This window comes from Eumetopias jubatus, unplaced genomic scaffold, assembly GCF_037043125.1.
Source record: "Eumetopias jubatus isolate StellerSeaLion01/CBP00866 unplaced genomic scaffold, mEumJub1_p1.0 scaffold_3, whole genome shotgun sequence".
In the NCBI taxonomy this organism is placed as follows: Eukaryota; Metazoa; Chordata; class Mammalia; order Carnivora; family Otariidae; genus Eumetopias; species Eumetopias jubatus.
In genome coordinates, this window is record NW_028274809.1 from 110331710 (window position 1) to 110340006 (window position 8297).

An 8297-nucleotide genomic window follows, 5' to 3' on the forward strand; every position below is an offset into this window, starting at 1 on the left:
AGCTTGGGCTCCTTGCTCAGTGGGGAGCCTGCTTCTCCCTCTGCCTGCCACTCCCCGTGCTTGTGTATTCTCTCTCTCTGTCAAATAAATAAATAAAATCTTAAAAAAAAATTAAAAGACAATCCACAGAGTGGAACAAAATATTTTCAAATCACATATCCGATAAAGAACTTATATCCAAAAATATGTAGTCTTATATCTCAATAATAAAAAGACAACCCAATAAAAAGTAGGCAAAGGATATGAACAGACATTTCTCTGAAGAAGACACGCATGTGAAAAGATATTCAGCATCATTAGTAATTAGGGAAATACAATTCAAAAGAGTCACATCCACTGTGATGGGTACAGTAAAAGGGAAAATAACTAATGTTGGTGAGGGTATGGTGTACTTGGAACCCTCATACACTGCTGGTGCAAATGTAAAGCAGTGCAGACATTTCGAAAAAAAGATTGTCATCTTCTGAAACACAGAGTTCCCATATGAACAGAAATTCCACTCTTATGTATATATCCTGGAGACATGAAATATGTGTCCACGGGAAACTTGTACGTGAACTTGCAGTGTTATTCATAATAGCCCCAAAGTGGGAACAATTCAAATGTCCATTAGCTGATAGATGCGTAAATCCAATGTGGTATAGTGATACAATGGAATATTTTTTCAGTTATAAAAAGCAATGAAACACTGCATTTAATGCAATGAAGTGCTACAAATGGAAGAACTTTAAAAACATTATTCTAAGTGAAAGAAGCCAGTTACCAAAGGCCACATATTTTATGATTTCATTTATATGAAATGTCAAAAAGAGGCAAATCCATGGAGACAGAAAATAGATTAGTGGGGATGGGGTGGAGAGTTGATGGGAAATGGGAAGTGACTGCTAATGAGTACAGGGTTGCTTTTAGGGTGATAAAATATTCTAAAATTGATTGTGGGCGATGGTTGCACAACCCTGTGAATATAGTAAAAACCACAAAATTGTACACTTAAGTGTGAATTGTAGTCTATGTGAATTATATTACGATAAAGCTACTTTAAAAATGTGTAACTTACTTATCTTAGATGCATGAATAAAATATTCATGCCAAAGGGCACCACACTTCCATTGTATGATGGAAAGAATGTTTTAAGTCCAGGGTAGCCCTTAACCTTTGATATCATTTAAGTTTTGCATTATATTTTATGACATCATAGATTATTACATGTAGCAATCTTTTACTTTATAATCCTAAAGTTAAGAAAATAAATATAATAGTTGCTTGAAAAAAGTTATTCCCAGTAGCCACTTTTTTTCCCAGAGAAATTGAGTCTTCTAGATCTTAGTGTCTACCCGGTCCAAATCGGTTAGCATGAGTCATGAATCAGACTTTGTTTTTGTTAATAAAACAAAGGGACCATTTCCTAAATTCCAGACAGGTCTCTTCACTTAGAATATTGGGGGTGGGGTGCTTCCCCTGAATCATCACTGGCTTGGTGTTTTCCCTTTTTGACTGTGTTAATTGTCTTACCTACTCTCTTTATTATGGTCCTCCATGTAAATGTGAAACATCCATTAAAACCCTCCTCTGAGAGCTGTAGGGGGAGGAAGCTCTGGAGAAGGAAAGTCTGAGACAGGAATATTGGCTATTAGAATCTCTTTGAATTTCTCTACTTTTGCTGCAAACTTCTTCAAAGGAACTCGATAAACTTTTTTCAATTGTAATTTTGGTTGTTTATTTTTTCATTTTTCAGGGTTTGCCTTCAGGGAGTGGTGCTGTTGATGCTTATTCTTTTTATGAAGCAAATCTAGTAGTGAGTTTAAGTGAGTTTAAGTTATTGCACCTTGCACTAATAAGAGGCATAACATTTTGGTGGGCCACTTTGGATCGATTCTAGAGGGAACATATACATTTGAGTGTGTTGTCTGACCTGATTATTGAGTAACACATAATCTTTCAGTTTTGAGACAAAAATTCAGAGCAAGAGAAGGTACTGATTCAATTTTAGTTCTAGAGGGAACATATACATTTGAGTGTGTTGTCTGACCTGATTATTGAGTAACACATAATCTTTCAGTTTTGAGACAAAAATTCAGAGCAAGAGAAGTTACTGATTCAATTTTATTGCTGGCTGCCCTGCCACTCAAGCCTAACGACCCAGCAGATACAGTAGTTCCCAAAGTATTTCTGATATTTTGATGGATATGATGGAGCTTCTGGAAAATCCCAATAGAGGATCTCAGCTAAGACTTCTAGGATTTTGGAGCAAAGCAATGCCATCTTGTGAAGACAGAGATTCCCTTTCTGAGAAACAGCTCCTGATTTACTTCTTAGCCTTGGTAGAGACCAAAGGGAAACTCAATTATCATCTGACCTCAGTTGCTTATCCTGATCTGGGTGTTATTGGATCCGTGAAGCCATAAAGTTGGTCATGCATACTGATAATTCAACATCAAGTGGAACAGTATATAGGAGATTGTGCATGAACATGTCCTGAAGGAGTAAGTTGTGTGAGCAAATGGCTTGGATTTGCATGGTAGTTACTCCTGCTGTACTGATATTTTTCTCTCAGCCCACATTATGGCCTCATGGGGAGTTTCCTATGACCAATTGAGAAAGACTAGTTTCCTTCTCAGGATTGGTCTAGGTATGGTTCTGCGTGATTTGCTAGTAATGATCTTAAGGTGTATTTTTTTTTTTAATTTGTGTGGTATATTTTATTTTATTTATTTTTTATTTTTTAAAATATTTTATTTATTTGTCAGAGAGAGAGAGAGCAAGCAGAGGGAGAAGCAGGCAGAGGAATAAGCAGACTCTCTACTGAGAAAGGAGCCTGATGCGGGACTCGATCCCAGGACCCTGGGATCATGACCTGAGCTGAAGGTAGATGCTTAACTGACTGAGCCACCCACGCATCCCATATTTTTGTTTATTTTTTTAAAAAAAGATTGAGAGAGAGAGAGAGGGAAAGAGAAAGAGGAGGGTAGGGGCAGAGGAAGAATCTTAAGCAGATTCCACATTGAGCACGGAACCCGACGAGGGGCTTGATCTCATGACCCTAAGATCATGAACTGAACTGAAACCAAGAGTTGGACACTTAACCAACTGCACCACCCAGGCACCCCATTTTTGTTTATTTTTTAAGCAATCTCTACACCTGACATGGGGCTTAACCTCACAACCCTGAGATCAAGAGTTGTGTGCTCTACCAACTGAACCAGCCAGGCACCCCATTAAGGTGTATTTGTTAATATTAACCTTATAATTTAGAGTTTGCAGTATATCAAAAGTGGATTGTAATTGATCTAGAAAAGGAAGTGAACATCACTTAGAGAGCGATATAATGACTTATAAGGACTCAAGATCTTACTTTTGTAGGGAAAACACAGGAACATCTCTGATGGTATGAGGTAGCAGGATGTTTGGCAGAACAGGATGATGGAAATATTATTGTTTGTTGGCATTTTAAATAGGAGTGGAAGGGTATTCATGCATGCCAAGTTTTTATTTTGAAAAAGTTTAGACTCACAGAAATTTGTGAACATAGTATAGAGTTCACATATACTTTTCACTTATCGTCCCCTAATATTAACAACTATATAATCATAGTACAATGATTAAAACCAGGAAATTAACAGTGATACAATACTATTAACTAAACCACTGACCTTCTTAAAATCCCAGCAGTTTTCCCCCAATGTCCTTTTAATGTTCCAGGAACTAATCCAAAATACCACATTTGCATTCAGTGTTTGTATACCCTTGTCTCCTCCAATTTGTTTCCTTATTTTACCCCAATTCATTTCCTTGTCTTTCATAATGCTGCCACTTTCCATGAGTGTTGGTCAGGCATTTTGTAGACTATCTCCTGGTTTAGGTTTGTTTGATATTTTCTCATGGTTAGATCGAAGTTATGCATGGAATGTGTCCTTCCCAGTGCATCATATCAGGAAGTAAATCTTGATCACTTGATTAAGATGGTATCTGCTGGGTTTCTCCAATGTAAAATTACTAATTTTTCCCTGTGTAATTATTAAATGTCTTGGGGTAGATAACTCTGAGATTATGCTAACATTCTGTTTTGCTGATTTTAGTATCACATGGTAAAACTTGCTTCCAATTGCTATGGCATTTGCTTGATGGGTATATAAAATTTTTCTTATTCCTTCTACATTTACAATTGGTATTCTTCCATGAAGAAGAGTGTCCCTTCTCTCACATTACTTACTTACTTAATTAATTAATTAATTTGTATTAGTATGGATTCATGGATATTTATTTTATTATCCAATACTATTATTTTTTAGTTTAGTTCCCATATTGCCCCAGCTTTGGCCATTGATAACTCCTTCTGTTTGGCTCTGTGTCCTATTGACATCCCTTCAAATTTATTAAAACACTTCCTGGGGCACTTGGGTGGCTTAGTCAGTTAAGTGTCTGCCTTCTTGGCTCAGGTCATGATCCCAGGATCCTGGGATCAAACCCCATATCTGGCTCCCTGCTCAGCAGGGAGTCTGCTTATCCTTCTCCCTCTGCCCCTCCCCCCTGCTCATTCTCTCTCTCTCTCTCTCATAAATAAATTAAAAAACCCCAAAGCCCCCACTTCCTTATTTTATCACATCACAAGGTATTCAAAATGCATCCTATATTTTCCTTTGTATAAGATTTTGAAGGCAGAAGAGAATCTATGGTGGCAATTTCAGGCAGATAGAGGGCTGATGATGAGTTCTAAATCACTTCAGTGCTGTAGGCAGCTGAAAGAGTCAGTATCAGCCTCCTGGACTTTCATTCCCTGAGCCTTCCAATAATTGTTGTATTAGCTCTCTATCACTACATCATAAATCACCACAAACCTATAGCTTCAAACAAATCACCTTTCTTATTTCATAGTTTCTTTGGTCAGGAGTCTGTCAAGGTTTAACTGGATCTTCTGCATCAGAGTCTCTCACAAGGCTGAATTCAAGGTGATGCTCAGGACTGGAGTTTCATCTAAGGATTGACTTGGGAAGGGTCCACTTCCAGGCTCAAGTGGTTGTTGGCAGAATTCAGTTCCTTGTGGCTCACTGGAGGGAGGGCTTCAGTTCCCAGCTGACTGTTGGCTGGAGGCCACCATCAGCACTGTGCCATGTGAAACTTTCCAACATGGCTGCTTGTTTCATCAGAGAAGGCAGCAGAGTCTGCTAGCAGGCTGATGTCACAGTCTCATATAACCTACTCACCAAAGTGACCTCCTTTGATGTCCTTAGCATATGATATGCTTCTGTTGCATTCTATTGGTTAGAAGCAAGTTGTTAGGTCAGTCCACATTTATGGAAAGGAAATTGTGTGTGGGTGTAAATACCGGAAGAGAGGGATCACTGGGTCCATTTTACAGTGTTCCAGCACAGTTGTGTAAACCTCTAATTTTTTTCTTGGACCATCTAGAGTAGCTTCTGTTTTATTGATAGAATCCTGGTTGACCAGCCATCTTGTCAGGATTGTATCTATATCCTTTCTGTGAACTAGGAGACTGCTGTCTGGACTAATCAAAGCTGTGGAGATCATAAAACCTACAGCTTCCATCTTCATGCATCCAAATAATCTTTCCCAGCAGACTAGGCTGTTTGGAAATGCCCTCCACCCCTGAGATTCTTCAACTCTAAGAGATGTTAGAGGCCAGTTGCAACAGCAGACACTATGAGCAGAATACAGATCAGAGGAACTCTTACCCTATAACTTCTAGTATAAGAATTTGTGGAAGATTGATGTCTTTCAAAGGAGGCTGGATTTTACCTTCCTCACCCCACTCACACACATTTCCTGATAACAAAGTGAGAGGAAGGCATGACCCCTAATGTGAAAAGTAAAGAAAAAAGTATTACAAAAAGGTCTTTTCAACAAATGGTGCTGGATGATCAACTAATCTCTGACAAAGCAGGAAAGAATATCCAAAGGAAAAAAAAGAGTCTTTTCAACAAATGGTGTTGGGAAAACTGGACAGCCACATGCAGAAGAATGAAACTGGACCACTTTCTTACACCATACACAAAAATAAATTCAAAATGGATGAAAAACCTAAATGCGAGACAGGAAACCATCAAAATCCTAGAGAAGAACACAAACAACAATCTCTTTGACCTTGGCTGTAGTAGTTTTTACTAGACACATTGCTGAAGGCAAGGAAAACAAAAGAAAAAATGAACTGTTGGTACTTCATCAAAATAAAAAGCTTCTGCATAGCAAAGGAAACAATCAGCAAAATTAAAAGCAGGTTACAGGAGAAGATATGTATAAATGACATATCTGATAAAGGGTTAGCATCCCAAATCTATAAAGAACTTATCAAATTGAATACCCAAAAAACATATAATCCAGTTTAAAAAATGGGCACAAAGACATGAATAGACAATTTTCCAAAGAAGATATCCAGATGGCTAACAGACACATGAAAAGATGCTCAACATCACTCATCATCAGGGAAATACAAATCAAAACCATGATGAAATACCACCTCACATAAAATTAACAACATAAGATGCAGCAGGTGTTGGTGAGGATGCAGGGGAAGGGGAACAGTCTTGCACTGTTGGTGGGAATGCAAACTGGTATAGCCACTATGGAGAACAGTATGGAGGTTCCTCAAAAAGTTAAAAATAGAACTACCTTATGATCCAGCAATTGCACCACTAGGTATTTACCCAAAAGATTCAAAAATACAGATATGAAGGGATACATGCACCCTGATGTTTATAGCAGCATTATCTACAAGAGCCAAACTATGGAGAGAGCCCAAATGTCCACTGACTGACGAATGGATAAAGAGGATGTGGTGTGTGTGTGTGTGTGTGTGTGTGTGTGTGTGTGTGTGTGTGTGTGTAATGGAATATTACTCAACCATCAAAAAGAATGAAATCTTGCCGGGCGCCTGGGTGGCTCAGTCAGTTAAGCGACTGCCTTCGGCTCAGGTCATGATCCTGGAGTCCCGGGATCGAGTTCCGCATTGGGCTCCCTGCTCAGCAGGGAGTCTGCTTCTCCCTCTGACCCTCTTCACTCTCGTGCTCTCTGTCTTTCATTCTCTCTCTCTCTCAAATAAATAAATAAAATCTTTAAAAAAAATAATGAAATCTTGCCATTTGCAATGACATGGACGGAGCTAGAGTGTATTATGTTAAATGTAATAAGCCAGAGTGTATTATGCTAAGTGTAATAAACCACTCAGAGAAAGACAAATACTATATATGACTTCACTTATGTGTGGAATTTAAGAAACAAAACAGATGGACATATGGGGGGGTGGTGGAGAGAGAGAGAGAAAGGGAAACAAACCATAAGAGACGCTTAACAATAGAGAACAAACTGAGGGTTGATGGAGGGAAGTGGGTGGGTGATGGATTAGATAGGGACTAGGTATTTAGGAGGGCACTTGGCATGATGAACACTGGGTGTTGTATGTAAGTGATGAACCACTGAATTCTGCTCCTGAAACAAATATCGCACTGTGTATTAACTAACTAGAATTTAAATAAAAATTTGAAAAGAACACCCAAATGGTGCTGGGAAAACCGGATTTCCAAATTCAGAAGAATGAAGTTGGATCCTTACCTAACACCATATACAAAAATTAATTCAAAATGTATCAAAGACCTAAATATCAGACCTGAAACTATGAAAGCATAGAGCAAAACTTGATGACATTGGATCTGGCATGATTTCTTGGATAGGACACCAAAGGCACAGTCAGCAACAACAAAACAGATTAGACTTCACAAAAATTTATAACTTTTGTGCATCAAAAGGCTGTATCAACAGGACAAAAAGGCAACCCACAGAATTGGAGAAAGTATTTGCCAATCATATATTGACAAGGGATTAATATCCAGGATGTCTAGAGAACTCCTAAAACTCAACAACAATAAAACCAAACAACCTGATTAAGAAAATGAACAAAGGACTTCAGTAGATATTTCTCCAAAGAAGACATACAGATGGCCAACAAGCACATGAAAAGATGCTTAACATCACTAATAATCAGGGAAAAGCAAACCAAAACCACAATGAGAACTATCTCCCACTCATTTGGATAACTACTGTCAAAAACAAGAAGCAAGGGTGCCTGGGTGGCTCAGATGGTTAAGCATCTGCCTTCGGCTCAGGTCCTGATCCCAGGGTCCTGGGATCGAGTCCCGCATTGGGCTTCCGGCTCCTTGGGAGTCCGCTTCTCCCTCTGCCTCTCTCTCTCTTTCTCTGTCTCTCATGAATAAATAAATAAAATCTTAAAAAAAAAACAAAACAAGAAGCAAAACACAAGTGTTGGAGGATGTGGAGAAATAGGAAAC